The sequence below is a fragment of the Balaenoptera physalus genome, assembly GCF_965194825.1.
Source record: "Balaenoptera physalus genome assembly, chromosome: 16".
Taxonomy (NCBI): Eukaryota; Metazoa; Chordata; class Mammalia; order Artiodactyla; family Balaenopteridae; genus Balaenoptera; species Balaenoptera physalus.
In genome coordinates, this window is record NC_138898.1 from 21,343,416 (window position 1) to 21,361,542 (window position 18,127).

Genomic DNA, 18,127 nt, shown 5'->3' on the forward strand with positions numbered 1-18,127 from the left:
GGTTTCCACTACAGAACTGATTGTATCTGACTGTGATAAAACTAGATATTAAAAATCAACCAATGTTGACTGCACATAGTTAGTCTTCCCTAGTGTCTCACCAGTTGTAAGAACTCAATGTGTTTATTTAACTGCTGGATGGAAAAGTTAACAGATCTAACTAGAGTATTTTCAAGCAAAAAGAACAAAACTCTGTAGAGCAAGAACTACCAAACACCTTTTGCAAAACTGGAAATAGAGAAGAATCGGTTTGCAGCATGCAGTCTGTGACATAAAAGGGACACAAACATTCCATTCAGTAAAACTTTTGTGAGTCTGTATGTCAAAGAACTGGGAGGAATACAGAGATGAGGAAACATGGTTCAAGTCGCTCACAATCTAATAAAACAGACATAAATACAACACAGAAAAATCACTGGTAAATTCCATTATGACGATGCTAAAGAGCAAACAGGAAAGACCCAAGGTGGTTGGGAGTGAGAGGTGTGAGGGTCACAGAGGCTTCTTGAATGCTGGGAGTTACACAGCCAGAGATGGGAAGAAAAGACTACGTGCATGTGTGTAAGAAACAGCAGAAGTGTGTGTGTCTGGGCGGAGCAGGGAGAAAGCACAGAGGACAGACTAGGCAGAGAACAGCATATTCAAACAAGACCCAGAGATCAGAGATGCTGTAACCACGAGTACTGTGTATCCAGGAAAATTGCAAACTAACAGTTTTGTATGAGATGCACGCACTTTAAAAGGTCCAGCTGACTCACAAATCCTGCAGAGAAAGTTACTTCCGACCCCCAACAGGCTCTCACAAGGTGTAGTAGTCCGTGGGCCTAATGAAAAGATCTCTGCGGGTGGAAACTGCATTTTAAACAAACTCCCAGAAAATTCTCTTACACACTTAAACTGGAGAAACACCGAAACGTTTTTACTGAGATGCATAATTATCTATGGTAGCAGTTCCCAAACTTTGCTGCACACTGAATTCATGTGGGGATCTTTAAGAAATACTGCTGTCTGGCTTCCCCCACCGACCCCACTCCCAAATACGGTGATTTAATTGGCCTGGCTCTGCTACCTGGGCATCAGGAATCTTTAAAAGCTGCCCCAGGTGATTTCTACGTGCAGCGAAGTTGGAGAGCCACTGACCTAATTGTTAAGAACTTGAATCTCGAGTCAAATTTACCAGCTCCGTGACCTTGGGCAAGGAAGTCACCTAACCATTCAGGGCCTCAGTTGCCTCGTCAGTAAGATGGGGATAATCATTCTCCCTTACCGGGTTGCTGTGAAGTTAGATGGGGTGAACGTAATGGTCTGGCACAATGGCCGGCGTACAGTAAGCGCTTAACAAGGGCTAGCTGTTTATTCTCATTATTAACTCTTCCTCGTCCGACAGTCACCGTGCAATGGGCAGCATCGTCCCCACAGGGAGACAGCCACTCGACCAACCTTGCTGCTGGACCAGATTCTTCGCCAGAGTTGTCTAGCTCCGCTCCAGACCCGCCCCCTCCCCCAGGCTGCCAGGAAAGAGCTTCGCCCGGCCGGGGCAGCTCTCAAGGGCCACCCCGGGTTTGAAAAGACCCGACAGAAGCCGCCGACTCCACGGCCAAGCTCCCCCGGACCCCGTGGGTCCCCCCCAAAATGAGATGCGCTTCCGAAGGGCCCTTGGAGCCACCGGGGCCGAGAAACAAGGCTTAGCCATCCCTAGACCACCCGGAGGGGAGGAGAAGGGAGGGTCCGGTCGCGACGGGGAGGGCCGCCCGGTTACCTGAGGCGACGGGCGGGGCCCGCATTGCTGGGGCGGGCGCCGCCGCCGCCGCCGCCGCCGGCCGCACTCGGCCTTCCGCCTCACGCCACCCGCGCCATAGGCCCGGCGCTTTCGCTGCCCCGGCCGGCTGTCCTCAGGCGGTCGCTCCGTCCACCCGTCAGCGACTCTCCCAGGGCGCCCGGGTCGACGAAGGCCACTCGGGCCGGCCGGCTGGGCTCTGCTCAGGCAACTTCCGACTGCCAGGGGCGGCAGCGTCAAATAACTCCCCGAGCCTAGTGGATCACTGCGCGTGCGCGGCGCGCCTGATCTGAGACTTGTGTGGGGGGCCGAAGCGGCGGCGTCAAATAATTCCCCAGACACGGAGCCGGAAGCTGCGCGTGCGCAGCTATCCCAGATCGCCGCGCGCGGGGTATAGTCCCGCCTCCCTTTCCGGAGGAGCAGGAGGGATAAGGTGACGGACGCTCCTACCTCATCGCAATACAGGCGTGGAGGCGGTCCACATGCTTCCCTACGAAATAGTTGGGATTCTGCGTGTTTTTGATACGGACGGAGTAAGGGTCTTCTCTGCAAGATTCTGGCTCCCACTCAGGTTCTAGGAATTTCTCACACCATTACAGCACCCTTCCTTTGAAATGTTGTCCTTTACCCCCCCCCCCGTTATATTGATAGCATTATGAGCAATGTTCAATTCCAGGCCAGATGTGTGTCACAAAGATGAATCGGACATCAGATTCAGAGCCTGTCATTAAGGAGCTGAGTCTGATATAGGCGATAAGACATTATTCATAGTAGTAATAATAGCAAGAGCTACCGGTTTGAGCACCTACAATGCACCACACATTTCGTAAACAGTACCACTTCCAATCATTTGGTTTCAGCTTCAACGAAGAAAATGATAAATACCATTAGAGAGATACAGCTCAAGTCCCTTGGGAGTGTAAAGGAGGAAACTTGGGCTGAGAAAGAAGAGGAGGGAGAACCTGGCCTTGAGACTCCCCTTGATATTCAGAGAGGAAGGGATCAGGGTAGAAGTGCTGAAGTCACGGTGTGTGAAAAGAGCAGAATGGAGCAAAGAAGATGCTGACTCGTCCTCCTTACCCTCAGTTAGAAGAGACCATGGAGGAAGGAGAGACAAGGGAGCTGGTATCTTCACGGAAAAAAAAAAAAAAAGAGTGTTTCCTCAATATTTTGTCTCCTCCCACACACACACACATACATACCCAGGAAAGTAACTAGAGGAGAGAAAAGGAAGACTGTTCCAGGACAAGAACAGGCTATATCCAGGATACTTTGTGGATCGAAGCAATACATTTCGATTAAACGCAGTGTGGCACATGTTGTAAGAGGCTCTCAATATTTATTCCAACCACTTATCCCTTGCCTTTCCAAACTACAGAGGCTGGAAAGCAAAGCACACAGTTCCCAACTTCCCTTGCAGCTACAAGTGGCAATAAGACAAAGTCCTGGCCAATAAGATGTAGGCAGCAGTCCCAAGGGACAGCTTCCCTTCCAGAATAAAAAGGAACTCTTTGGAGAAGTTTGTGACCTTCACCCTTCCCCTACTTCATGCTTGGAACTAAGGCACAACACCAGGAGGTGCAACAATCATCTTGAGACCATGAGGAGGATTGTGCTAAGGAAGATAAAATAAAAGGACAAAAGAAGCCTGGTACTTTAGGACATACTCAAGTAGCTGCGCAAACCCTGTACTGCCTTCCTGTTTTATGAGGGGGAAAAAAATATTTTTTAGACCACAGTTTGTCAAGTTACCTGTTACTTTCAACCAGACTCATTCCTAACGTAATAAATATGGAACATCTGTAATGTATCAGACAGGTAAGGAGCTGATAATGGAGGTGATGGCTTAGAAGAGCAATGGGTGATGGGAACTGGAAAAATGACAGACACAGAGGACTGGGAGGCTGACAAAGCTTTTAGGGAGATGATGAAAGTACATCTATCTCCCACCTGATGACTTTAATTCATTGCTGAAAATTCTGCCTCTAAGTGAAAAGCTGATAAATGAAAAAAATATATATTTCCATTAATTTTTTAAATTTTTATTTATTTAATTTATTTATTTTTGGCTGCATTGGGTCTTCGTTGCTGTGCGCAGGCTTTCTCTAGTTGCAGAGAGCGGGGGCTACTCTTTGTTGCGGTGCGCAGGCTTCTCATTGTGGTGGCTTCTCTTGTCGCGCAGCACGGGCTCTAGGCGCTTGGGCTTCAGTAGTTGTAGCAAGTGGGCTCAGTAGTTGTGGCTCATGGGCTCTAGTGCACAGGCTCAGTAGTTGTGGCACACGGGCTTAGTTGCTCCGCGGCATGTGGGATCTTCCCGGACCAGGGCTCGAACCCGTGTCCCCTGCATTGGCAGGCGGATTCTCAACCACTGCACCACCAGGGAAGCCCTTCCATTAATTTTAATGGGAAAAAGATAGGTGTTCAATTCCAACCTAAGACACCTAAATATTTTTAACAGACAAAAATGTAGCAATGGAACAATGGAAACAAAAATCATATAAGCAATAAATAAATAATTTTAAATTAAGAATATGGCTTCTACGGGGGTGGGGGGAAGGATAGTTAGGGGGTTTGGGATTGATATGTACACACTGCTATATTTAAAATGGATAACCAACAAGGACCTACTGTATAGCTCAGGGAGCTCTGCTCAATAATATGTAACAACCTAAATGGGAAAAGAATTTGAAAAAGAATAGATACATGTATACGTGTAACTGAATCACTTTGTGGGACTTCCCTGGCGGTCCAGTGGTTAAGACTCTGTGCTCCCAATGCAGGGGGCACGGGTTCGATCCTCGGTCGGGGAACTAAGATCCCACAGGCCACACGGTGTGGCCAAAAGATAAATAAATAAATGAAACTGAATCACTTTGCTGTAAACCTGAAAATAGCACAACACTGTTAATCAACTATACTCCAATATAAAATAAAATGCTAAAAAAAAAGAATGTGGCTTCTACATAAAAATGTAACGTATAAGGACTAATGTACTGACCAAGAAGACAAGATTTAATATTAGGTGAGGGGTCGTGGGTGGAGGAAAGATACAAGTGAGCAGTCATTTTTTAAAGGTGATATTATATTTCTGCATCTTTTTCTTTTACAATTTAAAAAAAATTTTTCAGGGTTTCTCTTAAACCAACATAAAAATAAAGTTATAACACACACAAAACACCTTGAGGGAAAATTAAACATCAGAACACTTTGAAACATATGCGAAAAGTGTGCATGCACAATGGACTGAAGAGACATATGAAATGCTATACAGAATAAAACATTTGGATTCTCCAAACAGGGCACAATTCAAATCTGTTCTACATCGTAAATTCTAACTATAAAAGTAGAATGAATTGGGGAATTGTCTTCATCTGAAACTGTACTGTCAGAATAATCACTTTGTATCATGTACTTAATTACTGTGTATTAAAAGGTATTGCATTTGAAAAAGGAAAAAAAATGGAGCAGTTGTATCAGCCTTATGTGGCACCTTTTTCCTGAATTGACCTCACCAATATATATAATCCATCCCCCAGTTCTTCTTACAATGTAACCAACATCTTGCCACTGAGAGATGGATCCATAGTCCCTCTCCTTGAGTCTGGTTGGCTGCTGTGACTGTTCTGGCCAATAGGGCAGAAGTAATGCTTGGTGACTTCTGGGGCTAGGTCATAAAGAGGATTCAGCTTCCACCTGGCTTACCCACTTTTGCAATGCTCACCCTCAGTACCCAGTCACCATACTGGGAGGAAGCTCAGACCACATGAAGAGAGCATGTGGAGATGTTCCAGCTGACAACCTGAGACAACCTGTCTCAGCTGACAACACCAATGGCCAGACATGTGAGTAAGGAAGGCTTCAGATGATTCCAGTCCCCAGGCTTCAAGCCAACTCACCTGAAAGCAAGCAAAGCAGAGACAAGATAACCCCAGCCCAAAGAGCAGATTCATGAGCAAAATAAATATTGTCATTGTTTTAAGCCACTAAGTTTTGGGGTAAATTGTGTGGAACCATAGTAACTGGAACAGTTTTCAAAAGCCGTAATTGAGAAAAGTGTTTAACTGAACAGATGTATGAGAGGTATGTCATCTGTAGCCAGTTTTTTTTTCCTTTTCTTCCTTTTTCAGTTGTACAGAACTAGCTTGGTGTGGATAATGGTTAAGAAGATCCACTTCTATTTCTCCTGAACCTAACGCAACACTAGCACAGTGTTATGTGCTCAACGAACATTTGTTGGATGGATGGGTGGGTGGTTGGAAGATTCATTGGCTCAGCGTTGAACCCAGTTTCTTGCTGGACCGTTAAGTCTTACTGAATAATATCCAGTGGTAGAGGTAGAAAATATCATTAGATCTAGGTAAGAGGTCCCCTGCCCCAGACCTTGTGCCTCAAGTGGTACTGCATTTTGGATTGGTATTCCCCAAAATTTTCTGAGTGCCCCTCCAAGACCACCAATGACATCTTGGCCAGGTGCCCCAATCCAGACCAAGCCCCATGTGGGTCCTGTTGGCCAGAAATTTCTACCTTGAAATCTTCTAAGTCTCACTTCAGTGGTTGGGGCTGGCCAGAGGTGCCGTCCAGGAACAGCTACCCCGTCCCAGACCATGTCCATCCCCGGTGGGTCTCATTCCCCATTTCTTTTCTTTGAAGAACTCTTCAACCCTCTATCTTACCCCCAGCCCTCTCTCACTCATGTGTGGGGTTGACCAGATGCCCTGAGATACTCCAGGACTCATATCATGGAGCCCCATAGCCAGCTCTGGTTCCAAGAGGACAGCCAGGCAAGGACCTCACTCTTGCTATCTGATACAGTAGTTCTTTCACCATTTGTGCAAGACTGGGCTGCCAAAATAGTTTTATTAGGATGCTGATTTTGATGATTCTCACTCACTTTGGAACCAGGCTGGGTTTAAGATTGTGAGCCACCAACAATCCATTGCAGACGCTTGAGCTGCAAGCGTGGACCCAGGTATTGGCTTGCACCTCTCTGTTCAGACCACAGTGCCCCTCTGACCTACTGCAGCCAGGGAAATGGGAGAAAAGGGCAGCAGATGTCCTTTACTCTGTGTGTTCTGCTGTCCCTTCCCCAGCTATCCCCCAGGGTGGTCACCTCACTCCCTTTGGCAGAAGCGGCCATGCCTGTTTCCTCCAAGGACTTTTGAGATGCTGATCTGCAATGCCGACGTGCTCTTTCCATTTATGTACTTTTCATGCCTCCAATCAGTGTGATGACATGGTGCTCTCATCTGTCTTAAACCATGGAGAACAAGGGATGGATGTATCTTGTATGAAGGGGGCCGCTCTTCTCACTCTGCTCACAGGCCCCTTTCCTGTGCTCCCCGCTGGTGTGGTGTGTGGAAGGCAGGACTGTGGTCAGCATTGAAAGCAATCATAATTCAGGAATGCAGTGATTATGGCCTAAAGAGTTCAAGACATGTAGTCGAAAGGAAAGCTTCATTAGTGTTAGCTTAGTCTGAGTGAAGAGAAGACAAGAACCCAAAGTTGAGGTGAGGGTTCTTTTGCCCCTCAAGAGATCTGTCTGGGCAAAGGGGAGCTCCGGGCAGAGCTCTGGCCCCTGAGGCTTCTGAGGAGGGGCTGCTACCATCATGACAAGCATGGATTTCTGTACATGAGCCCCTTTGGCAAACTGGTGACACCTACAGACCTCTTCTCAGAGTCGTATTTTTAAATGCATCAAATGAAATATGTCAGATTGCAAGGGAGGCCGATTATATTAAAATAAAGCTATTAGAATATTTTTTAAACCTGCAATATGGTAATATACGTGCCTCTTTAGTAATGCATTAAATAACAAGATCTAGCAGCAGGTCTTATAAGTACCACAATTTTGAAGTAGTTTTGAACTTGAAAGGTGTTTTGAAATGTCTACGACTCCAGCGTGATGTAAAAAATCCATGATTTGTATTGGCGACAAAGTCAAGGTCATGCTAACTAATATTACTGTGATTTGTTGCTTACATTAACAATTAGAAAACATGCGAAATTTCAGTTAGAGATTAGTGAAATAAAGATGTAATTTATTCCCATGCAAGTTCACAAACCCTAGGTTAAGAAGCCCTTCAATAAATTCTGATAGACCTGACAAACTGTGCGGCAAATTCTAGCTCACTCAAAACTATAATCGAGGGGCTTCCCTGGTGGCGCAGTGATTAAGAATCCGCCTGCCACTGCAGGGGACACGGATTCAATCCCTGGTCTGGGAAGATCCCGCATGCCGTGGAGCAACTAAGCCCATGCGCCACAACTACTGAGCCTGCGCTCTAGAGCCTGCAAGCCAAAACTACTGAAGCCCACATGCCTAGAGCCCGTGCTCCGCAACAATAGAAGCCATCGCAATGAGAAGCCTGTGCACCACACCGAAGAGTGGCCCCCGCTTGCCACAACTAGAGAAAGCCGTGCACAGCAACGAAGAACCAAAGCAGCCAAAAATAAATAAATAAAATAAATAAATTTATTTAAAAAAACAAACAAACTATAATTGTTCCCAAATAGGTAGTATGTAGACCCTTAGAGAGGGACCAATGAGCTCTAGGAGCCAGTAAAGGATTCCCAAGAATAAGTTATAGCAAGTAATCCTATTTGGTTTTTGTGATAGAATCAGAGACTAATAGGTTGGGAAGGCCTGTGTGTAACCATATTATGCCTGAAAGGCCCTTGACCCAAACCCTCATGATATCTTTTTAACTGAGATAAAGAGATGTAAGCTGGACAGTAACGCAGTTGGTTGACTGCCTAGCGAGTTCAGCCAGTCTCCAAAGGGTCAAAGCCAAGCTGGAGAGTGTGTTCCAATAGCATCCTAGAGGACTCAGCCCTAGGCTCTGGCTGACCCAACAGTTTCTTGCAGAGACTTGGATGAGAACCTAGAAAACCAGCTGAGCCGATTCTCAAAAGACATGAAGCCCCGAGGCTTGGTGAATACTCTGGATAGCAGAGTCCAAATCCAAAACGATGCTAGCTTCTCAATGCTAGCGATACTATGTATAAAATAGATAACTAATGAGAACATACTGTATAGCACAGGGAACTACTTAATGCACTGTGTTGACCTAAACGGGAAGGAAATCTGAAAAAGAGGGAATATATGTATACGTATAGCTGATTCATTTTGCTGTACAGTAGAAACTAACACAACATTGTAAAGAAACTATACTCCAATAAAAATTAATTTAAATAAATAAAACCAGAATTGGAATAAAAAGAATAAAATTAGTTAGAGAGAAAATATATATTACCAAGAAACAGAATGAAATATTGACTTCAGAGAAAAGACTTGTAATAAAAAGAGAAATACGGTGTTCTCAGCAAATCTAGGCTTTTGTACAGTAGATATGTAAGCATCTCTTTTGTCCCTTTTCTGTTTGTTCATCTCTGTTTTCCTCAGACCTTAATCATAAAAATGATATCACTAGGTAACATTTAACCTAACTCCTGATTTTTGCTTTACTGAATGTACACAATGCCTTGCCTAACCTGTTGATTCCTTTCCTGGATTAGAAGGAGTAATAATGAAGAATTAAGTAGTTAAAGAATGATTTACTATCTACCCCTAGCTTCCCCTTGGTAAATTTGCAGGCAGACCACACGGGCAGGAGAGCATCCAAAGGAAGATCAGGAGAAGTCAGCAGGTCTGCACGCAATGGAAAAATGACAAAGAATATGACCTTCTTAATATTTAACTGAGATTATTTCCCCTTTTTCCCTTTAAAAATTGTCATGGCTGAGCAGAATCTTTGGAGTTGTTCTTAGGACATGAGTCTACTTTCTCCGCAGATTGCTGACTTTCTGATTAAAGCAACTTTCCTTTCTACCAAAAAAAAAAGAGAGTTCAAGTCATGATTGGAAGATGTATTACTCCACATTTACAAAACAATATTGCAAATGATAAATTTAACATGACCAGAAAATAGATCATCATTCTCATTTTCCTGCATACTCTGGGTAAGATTTATATTCGTAGTTCTCATCAATGAGGCACAGTAAAAATCTTTGAGAGAGTCCTTGGAAGCCAGTACGTAGGGACCACCACCATGGATGCTGCAGCATCATGAGTAATGTATGAATTGTAATGTAATATATAAGTAAAGAAACGTATTAGAGAAATACGAAGTTAAGAAGATCTATATTGCTTCAATACTAACAGGTTCCAAACGGCATACCTTTTTTTGCAGTGGGAAATAAGAAACTAAGCAAGAATGGCACATTTCACAATAAATAACATGAAGAGATGGTTCTTGGGGTTGAAGAGGAAGAGATGGTGTCTGGATAGTACCAAGAATCTTCACGTGCACTGACAGGACAAGAAATAAAGTCTCAGCACCTCTTCTCTACCCATTATCTAAATCTTCATCAGTAAATCACAATGCTCCACATGGGGCCCATGAATTTTTTTTTTTTTTTTTTTTTTTGTCGCGCAGCGTGACTTGTGGGATCTTAGTTCCCCCACCAGGGATGGAACCCAGGCCCTCGGCAGTGAGGGCACGGAGTCCTAACCACTGGACCTCCAGGGAATTCCCTGTAATACATTTTTAAAAAAATATTTATTTATTTATTTATTCAGCTGCACTGGGTCTTAGTTGCAGGATGCAGGATCTTTAGTTGCACCATGCAGAATCTTTTCATTGAGGCATGTGCGATCTAGTTCCCTGACCAGGGATCGAACCCGGGCCCCCTGCATTGGGAGTGCAGAGCCTTTGCCACTGGACCATCAGGGAATTCCCCTCTGTAATACATTTTTAAGAAAATTGTTTATATAGACAGGGGCTATACAAAAAATATTTGCCAAGGCCTTGCACATACTAGGACTGCCTTGGCTGGTGTCCTCCTCTTCTCCCTATAGGCCCCTTGAGCTCCTCTGAGCTCACTTCCCCCACTCTTGAAAGCACCATTTTCCAGGCAGTCTTAATTGCCAACTTGGGCCCCCACTGGAGTGGCTGCCCCAGAACATCCCCTCCAGTCAAAAGGTCCAAATCACACATACATCTCCCACATGGACGGAGTGAGCCTACTCTTTTATTTTTAATACCAGGAAGTAAATTTAGTGACCAACAAATAAGGACAAGCCACTGAGAATGGACGGATGTCTGAATGCCAGGAGCAAAGGCTGTCACTACATGTTTATTCTGAGACCTCAACACACTGCCCTGTTTGCTGGAATCCCCGTTAGGTAGGCAAGGTCAACCTGGATAAGCAAACCCTCCATAGAACACCTTAACAACTGGCCATTTGGGGCAAGTTAAGGGGAAAACTCGGGCTTTTAGCGAGGATGCATTGGCGATGGAAATCTAACTTATACTTTAAAAAGAAATATTTATTGGAAAGCTTATGTCGTCAAATAAGGGGAGGGCAGAGGTCAAGTTGGGCCTTCCAGACAACAAGCACGGGGGACTGGAATTCCTCTGGGACTCCCTGTCCTGCAGCTCTGCCTCTCCCTGTGTGTGGACTTCTGACTCCACACTCACTCTGGTTTTTTTTTTTTTTTTTTCACACACACACACTGTATTTTATTTTTACAAGAGATAAATAGACTGACTCACTCTGGTTTTTTGCATACAGTTAGAGACATAGTCTAGGTTTATCCCAGGCATGTCTCCATCCACCTTCCACTGAAGGTAGGCAGGTTTGCCACATATGGATGTACACTGTACACCTCCTGGGAGCCATTCACATCACACTTCATAGCTGAGAAGCAGAGATGCTGGGGATGCTTGGTTGAGCCCATGCCATAGAAAATGCTTGACTGAAAGAGAAGGGTAGGTTTTCTTAGTACATTCTTCTCTGGTGGGGAAGGGTGGTCCTCGACAAGCCCATTCCAAGGGAGCTCAAGGAATCCCACCCTAACCGTTAATGATCTCCCTGGTAGAGCTGCCAGGGAATAGCTCAAAGAATTGGCACTTTGAAGCTTTGTATTCCCAGGCTTGATCACCTCAAGCAGAAGACAGCTAAACCTATGAGAGCAGAACCCGTACAGGGTCTATCAGAAGTGGCGAGAGTTTTACAAGGAGGTGGCACATTCTGAAAAAGGTAGCACTTAAAGGCAATACCTGTGACGTCGGAGCAAACTTCGTTACTTAGAATTTTTTATTTTAAGAAGAGGTTAAACCTATATTCTTGTGTACTTTTTTCACTGTTGAGAAGCTGTCTTTCTTGCATTTGGAAAGGACAGCTTTTTAAAAAAATTATAAAACTCTTGCTCCCAACAAAACAATGTCTTTAGCAGATCTAAATCAAAGATCACGTAAACTCTGGTTTCCCTCAACACCTCTGATGGATATCACAACTGCAACTTATTTCACAAAGCTAGGGTGGGGAAAATATCTCATCCCTTTTCTTTTCTTTTTTTTTTTTTTTTGTTTGTTTTTTTATACTGCAGGTTCTTATTAGGCATCAATTTTATACATATCAGTGTATACATGTCAATCCCAATCACCCAATTCAGCACACCACCATCCCCACCTCACCGCAGTTTTCCCCCCTTGGTGTCCATATGTCCATTCTCTACATCTGTGTCTCAACTTCTGCCCTGCAAACTGGCTCATCTGTACCATTTTTCTAGGTTCCACATACATGCATTAATATATGATATTTGTTTTTCTCTTTCTGACTTACTTCACTCTGTATGACAGTCTCTAGATCCATCCACGTCTCAACAAATGACTCAATTTCGTTCCTTTTTATGGCTGAGTAATATTCCATTGTATATATGTACCACATCTTCTTTATCCATTCGTCTGTTGATGGGCATTTAGGTTGCTTCCATGACCTGGCTATTGTAAATAGTGCTGCAATGAACATTCGGGTGCATGTGTCTTTTTGAATTACGGTTTTCTCTGGGTATATGCCCAGTAGTGGGATTGCTGGGTCATATGGTAATTCTATTTTTAGTTTTTTAAGGAACCTCCATATTGTTCTCCAGAGTGGCTGTATCAATTTACATTCCCACCAACAGTGCAAGAGGGTTCCCTTTTCTCCACACCCTCTCCAGCATTTGTTGTTTGTAGATTTTCTGATGATCCCCATTCTAACAGGAGTGAGGTGATACCTCATTGTAGTTTTGATTTGCATTTCTCTAATAATTAGTGATGTTGAGCAGCTTTTCATGTGCTTCGTTGCCGTCTGTATGTCTTCTTTGGAGAAATGTCTATTTAGGTCTTCTGCCCATTTTTGGATTGGGGTGTTTGTTTCTTTGATATTGAGCTGAATGAGCTGTTTATATATTTTGGAGATTAATCCTTTGTCCGTTGATTCATTTGCAAATATTTTCTCCCATTCTGAGGGTTGTCTTTTCGTCTTGTTTATGGTTTCCTTTGCTGTGCAAAAGCTTTGAAGTTTCATTAGGTCCCACTTGTTTATTTTTGTTTTTATTTCCATTACTCTAGGAGGTGGATCAAAAAAGATCTTGCTGTGATTTATGTCAAAGAGTGTTCTTCCTATGTTTTCCTCTAAGAGTTTTATAGTGTCCAGTCTTATATTAAGGTCTCTAATCCATTTTGAGTTTATTTTTGTGTATGGTGTTAGGGAGTATTCTAATTTCATTCTTTTACATGTAGCTGTCCAGTTTTCCCAGCACCACTTATTGAAGAGACTGTCTTTTCTCCATTGTATATCTTTGCCTCCTGTGTCATAGATTAGTTGACCATAGGTGCGTGGGTTAATCTCTGGGCTTTCTATCTTGTTCCATTGATCTATGTTTCTGTTTTTGTGCCAGTACCATATTGTCTTGATTACTGTAGCTTTGTAGTATAGTCTGAAGTCAGGGAGTCTGATTCCTCCAGCTCCATTTTTTTGCCTCAAGACTGCTTTGGCTATTCGGGGTCTTTTGTGTCTCCATACAAATTTTAAGATGATTTGTTCTAGCTCTGTAAAAAATGCCATTGGTAATTTGATAGGGATTGCATTGAATCTGTAGATTGCTTTGGGTAGTATACTCATTTTCACAATGTTGATTCTTCCAATCCAAGAACATGGTATATCTCTCCATCTGTTGGTATCATCTTTAATTTCTTTCATCAGTGTCTTATAGTTTTCTGCATACAGGTCTTTTGTCTCCCTAGGTAGGTTTATTCCTAGGTATTTTATTCTTTTTGTTGCAATGGTAAATTGGAGTGTTTCCATAATTTCTCTTTCAGATTTTTCATCATTAGTGTATAGGAATGCAAGAGATTTCTGTGCATTAATTTTGTATCCTGCAACTTTACCATATTCATTAATTAGCTCTAGCAGTTTTCTGGTGGCAGTTTTAGGATTCTCTATGTATAGTATCATGTCATCCGCAAACAGTGACAGTTTTACTTCCTCTTTTCCAATTTGTATTCCTTTTATTTCTTTTTCTTCTCTGATTGCCGTGGCTAGGACTTCCAGAACTATGTTGAATAATAGTGGTGAGAGTGGACATCCTTGTCTCGTTCCTGATCTTAGAGGAAATGCTTTCAGTTTTTCACCATTGAGAATGATGTTTGCTGTGGGTTTGTCATATATGGCCCTTATTATGTTGAGGTAGGTTCCCTCTATGCCCACTTTCTGGAGAGTTTTTATCATAAATGGGTGTTGAATTTTGTCAAAAGCTTTTTCTGCATCTATTGAGATGATCATATGGTTTTTCTTCTTCAATTTGTTAATATGGTGTATCACATTGATTGATTTGCGTATATTGAAGAATCCTTGCATCCCTGGGATAAATCCCACTTGATCGTGGTGTATGATCCTTTTAATGTGTTGTTGGATTCTGTTTGCTAGTATTTTGTTGAGGATTTTTGCATCTATATTCATCAGTGATATTGGTCTGTAATTTTCTTTTTTTGTAGTGTCTTTGTCTGGTTTTGGTATCAGGGTGATGGTGGCCTCATAGAATGAGTTTGGGAGTGTTCCTTCCTCTGCAATTTTTTGGAAGAGTTTGAGAAGGATGGGTGTTAGCTCTTCTCTAAATGTTTGATAGAATTCACCTGTGAAGCCATCTGGTCCTGGACTTTTGTTTGTTGGAAGATTTTTAATCACAGTTTCAATTTCATTACTTGTGATTGGTCTGTTCATATTTTCTGTTTCTTCCTGATTCAGTCTTGGAAGGTTATACCTTTCTAAGAATTTGTCCATTTCTTCCAGGTTGTCCATTTTATTGGCATAAAGTTGCTTATAGTAGTCTCTTAGGATGTTTTGTATTTCTGCAGTGTCTGTTGTAACTTCTCCTTTTTCATTTCTGATTTTATTGATTTGAGTCCTCTCCCTCTTTTTCTTGATGAGTCTGGCTAATGGCTTATCAATTTTGTTTATCTTCTCAAAGAACCAGCTTTTAGTTTTATTGATCTTTGCTATTGTTTTCTTTGTTTCTATCTCATTTATTTCTGCTCTGATCTTTATGATTTCTTTCCTTCTGCTAACTTTGGGTTTTGTTTGTTCTTCTTTCTCTAGTTTCTTTAGGTGTAAGGTTAGATTGTTTACTTGAGATTTTTCTTGTTTCTTTAGGTAGGCTTGTATAGCTATAAACTTCCCTCTTAGAACCGCTTTTGCTGCATCCCATAGGTTTTGGGTCGTCGTGTTTTCATTGTCATTTGTCTCTAGGTATTTTTTGATTTCCTCTTTGATTTCTTCAGTGATCTTTTGGTTATTTAGTAACGTATTGTTTAGCCTCCATGTGTTTGTCTTTTTTACGTTTTTTTCCCTGTAATTCATTTCTAATCTCATAGCGTTGTGGTCAGAAAAGATGCTTGGTATGATTTCAATTTTCTTAAATTTACTGAGGCTTGATTTGTGACCCAAGATGTGATCTGTCCTGGAGAATGTTCCGTGCGCACTTGAGAAGAATGTGTAATCTGCTGTTTTTGGATGGAATGTCCTATATGTATCAATTAAATCTATCTGGTCTATTGTGTCATTTAAAGCTTCTGTTTCCTTATTTATTTTCATTTTGGATGATCTGTCCATTGGTGTAAGTGAAGTGTTAAAGTCCCCCACTATTATTGTGTTACTGTCGATTTCCTCTTTTATAGCTGTTAGCAGTTGCCTTATGTATTGAGGTGCTCCTATGTTGGGTGCATATATATTTATAATTGTTATATCTTCTTCTTGGATTGATCCCTGGATCATTATGTAGTGTCCTTCCTTGTCTCTTGTAACATTCTTTATTTTAAAGTCTATTTTATCTGATATGAGTATAGCTACTCCAGCTTTCTTTTGATTTCCATTTGCATGGAATATCTTTTTCCATCCCCTAACTTTCAGTCTGTATGTGTCCCTAGGTCTGAAGTGGGTCTCTTGTAGACAGCATATATATGGGTCCTGTTTTTGTATCCATTCAGCCAGTCTATGTCTTTTGGTTGGGGCGTTTAATCCATTCACGTTTAAGGTAATTATCGATATGTATGTTCCTATGACCATTTTCTTAATTGTTTTGGGTTTGTTTTTGTAGGTCCTTTTCTTCTCTTGTGTTTCCCACTTAGAGAAGTTCCTTTAGCATTTGTTGTAGAGCTGGTTTGGTGGTGCTGAATTCTCTTAGCTTTTGCTTGTCTGTAAAGCTTTTGATTTCTCCATCAAATCTAAATGAGATCCTTGCCGGGTAGAGTAATCTTGGTTGTAGGTTCTTCCCTTTCATCACTTTAAGTATATCATGCCACTCCCTTCTGGCTTGCAGAGTTTCTGCTGAGAAATCAGCTGTTAACCTTATGGGAGTTCCCTTGTATGTTATTTGTCGTTTTTCCCTTGCTGCTTTCAATAATTTTTCTTTGTCTTTAATTTTTGCCACTTTGATTACTATGTGTCTCGGCGTGTTTCTCCTTGGGTTTATTCTGTATGGGACTCTCTGCGCTTCCTGGACTTGGGTGGCTATCTCCTTTCCCATGTTAGGGAAGTTTTCGACTATAATCTCTTCAAATATTTTCTCTGGTCCTTTCTCTCTCTCTTCTCCTTCTGGGACCCCTATAATGCGAATGTTGTTGCGTTTAATGTTGTCCCAGAGGTCTCTTAGGCTGTCTTCATTTCTTTTCATTCTTTTTTCTTTAGTCTGTTCCGCAGCAGTGAATTCCACCATTCTGTCTTCCAGGTCACTTATCCGTTCTTCTGCCTCAGTTATTCTGCTATTGATTCCTTCTAGTGTAGTTTTCATTTCAGTTATTGTATTGGTCATCTCTGTTTGTTTGTTCTTTAATTCTTCTAGGTCTTTGTTAATCATTTCTTGCATCTTCTCAATCTTTGCCTCCATTCTTATTCCGAGGTCCTGGATCATCTTCACTATCATTATTCTGAATTCTTTCTCTGGAAGGTTGCCTATCTCCACTTCATTTAGTTGTTTTTCTGGGGTTTTTTCTTGTTCCTTCATCTGGTATATAGCCCTCTGCCTTTTCATCTTCTCTATCTTTCTGTAACTGTGGTTTTTGGTCCGCAGGCTGCAGGATTGTAGTTGTTCTTGCTTCTGCTCTCTGCCCTCTGGTGGTTGAGCGCTTTTTTTTTTTTTTTTAATTGAAGTATAGTTGATTTACAGTGCTGTGCCAACCTCTGCTGTACAGCATAGTGACTCAGTTATATACATATATATATTCTTTTTTATATTCTTTTCCTTTATGGTTTACCACAGGATTTTAAAAAAATATTTATTTATTTATTTGGTTGAGTTGGGTCTTATTGCGGCAGGTGGGCTCCTTAGTTGTGGCATGCGAACTCTTAGTTACGGCATGCATGTGGGATCTTAGTCCCCTGACCAGGGATCGAACCTGCGCCCCCTGCATTGGAAGCGCAGAGTCTTAACCACTGGACCACCAGGGAAGTCCCTATCACAGCATATTGAACATAGTTCCCTTTATCCTTTTTCTTTGTAGAATCGAATAGGAACTGTTCTGTGCCTCCATTTTTTGGAACTGGTGGGCCATTCAATCTCAGTGGTTCACTGTGGTTCTGATTCCCTCAGGGTTTTGCTAAAGTGCTGGAGGAGAGCCCAAGACCATAACACTGGGGAGAAACCCTCTGAACTCCTGTCCACACTGGTCAGTGGAGGTAAGTCTCCTATGTGATGAGTCACACGCTCCCTTTACTATAGGGAATTTCTAAATGAAGGCCTTCGAAGTTACAAACTTCTCCTTATGTACTGTTTTAGCTGCATTCCACAAGTTTTGATATATGGTATATTCGTAATAGTTCAAGTCTAAGTATTGTCTAAAGTTTTGTTTTTACGTATCTTTATGTTGTAGTCATATTGTAATCTATGTGATACTGATGCATTGGTATTTGAGACTCGCTTTGCAGCAGATAATGTGGTCATTATTTGTAAATACTCCAAATGTGCTTGAGAAAGAGATATACTCTCTCACTGTTGGGCAATGATTTCCAAATATGTTTTCTTAAATATCT

General features: G+C 42.3%; 1 protein-coding gene and 1 long non-coding RNA gene across 7 annotated transcripts in view; one reads left to right on the forward strand and one right to left on the reverse strand.

Moving 5' to 3' along the window:
• The window catches only part of RALGAPB (Ral GTPase activating protein non-catalytic subunit beta), a 105,605-nt gene extending 103,566 nt beyond the window's left edge, over positions 1-2,039 (reverse strand). For 4 of the 6 annotated variants that reach the window (XM_082430068.1, XM_082430064.1, XM_082430066.1 and 1 more), the window contains exon 1: positions 1,760-2,039. The gene's annotated coding sequence lies outside the window, so the exon portion shown is untranslated. The remainder of the gene's footprint in view (positions 1-1,759) is intronic. The other 2 variants (XM_082430070.1, XM_082430069.1) reach the window with 1 other exon arrangement.
• Positions 1-18,127, forward strand: part of LOC309645412 — a 280,748-nt gene that overhangs the window by 16,509 nt on the left and 246,112 nt on the right. The window lies entirely within an intron of this gene.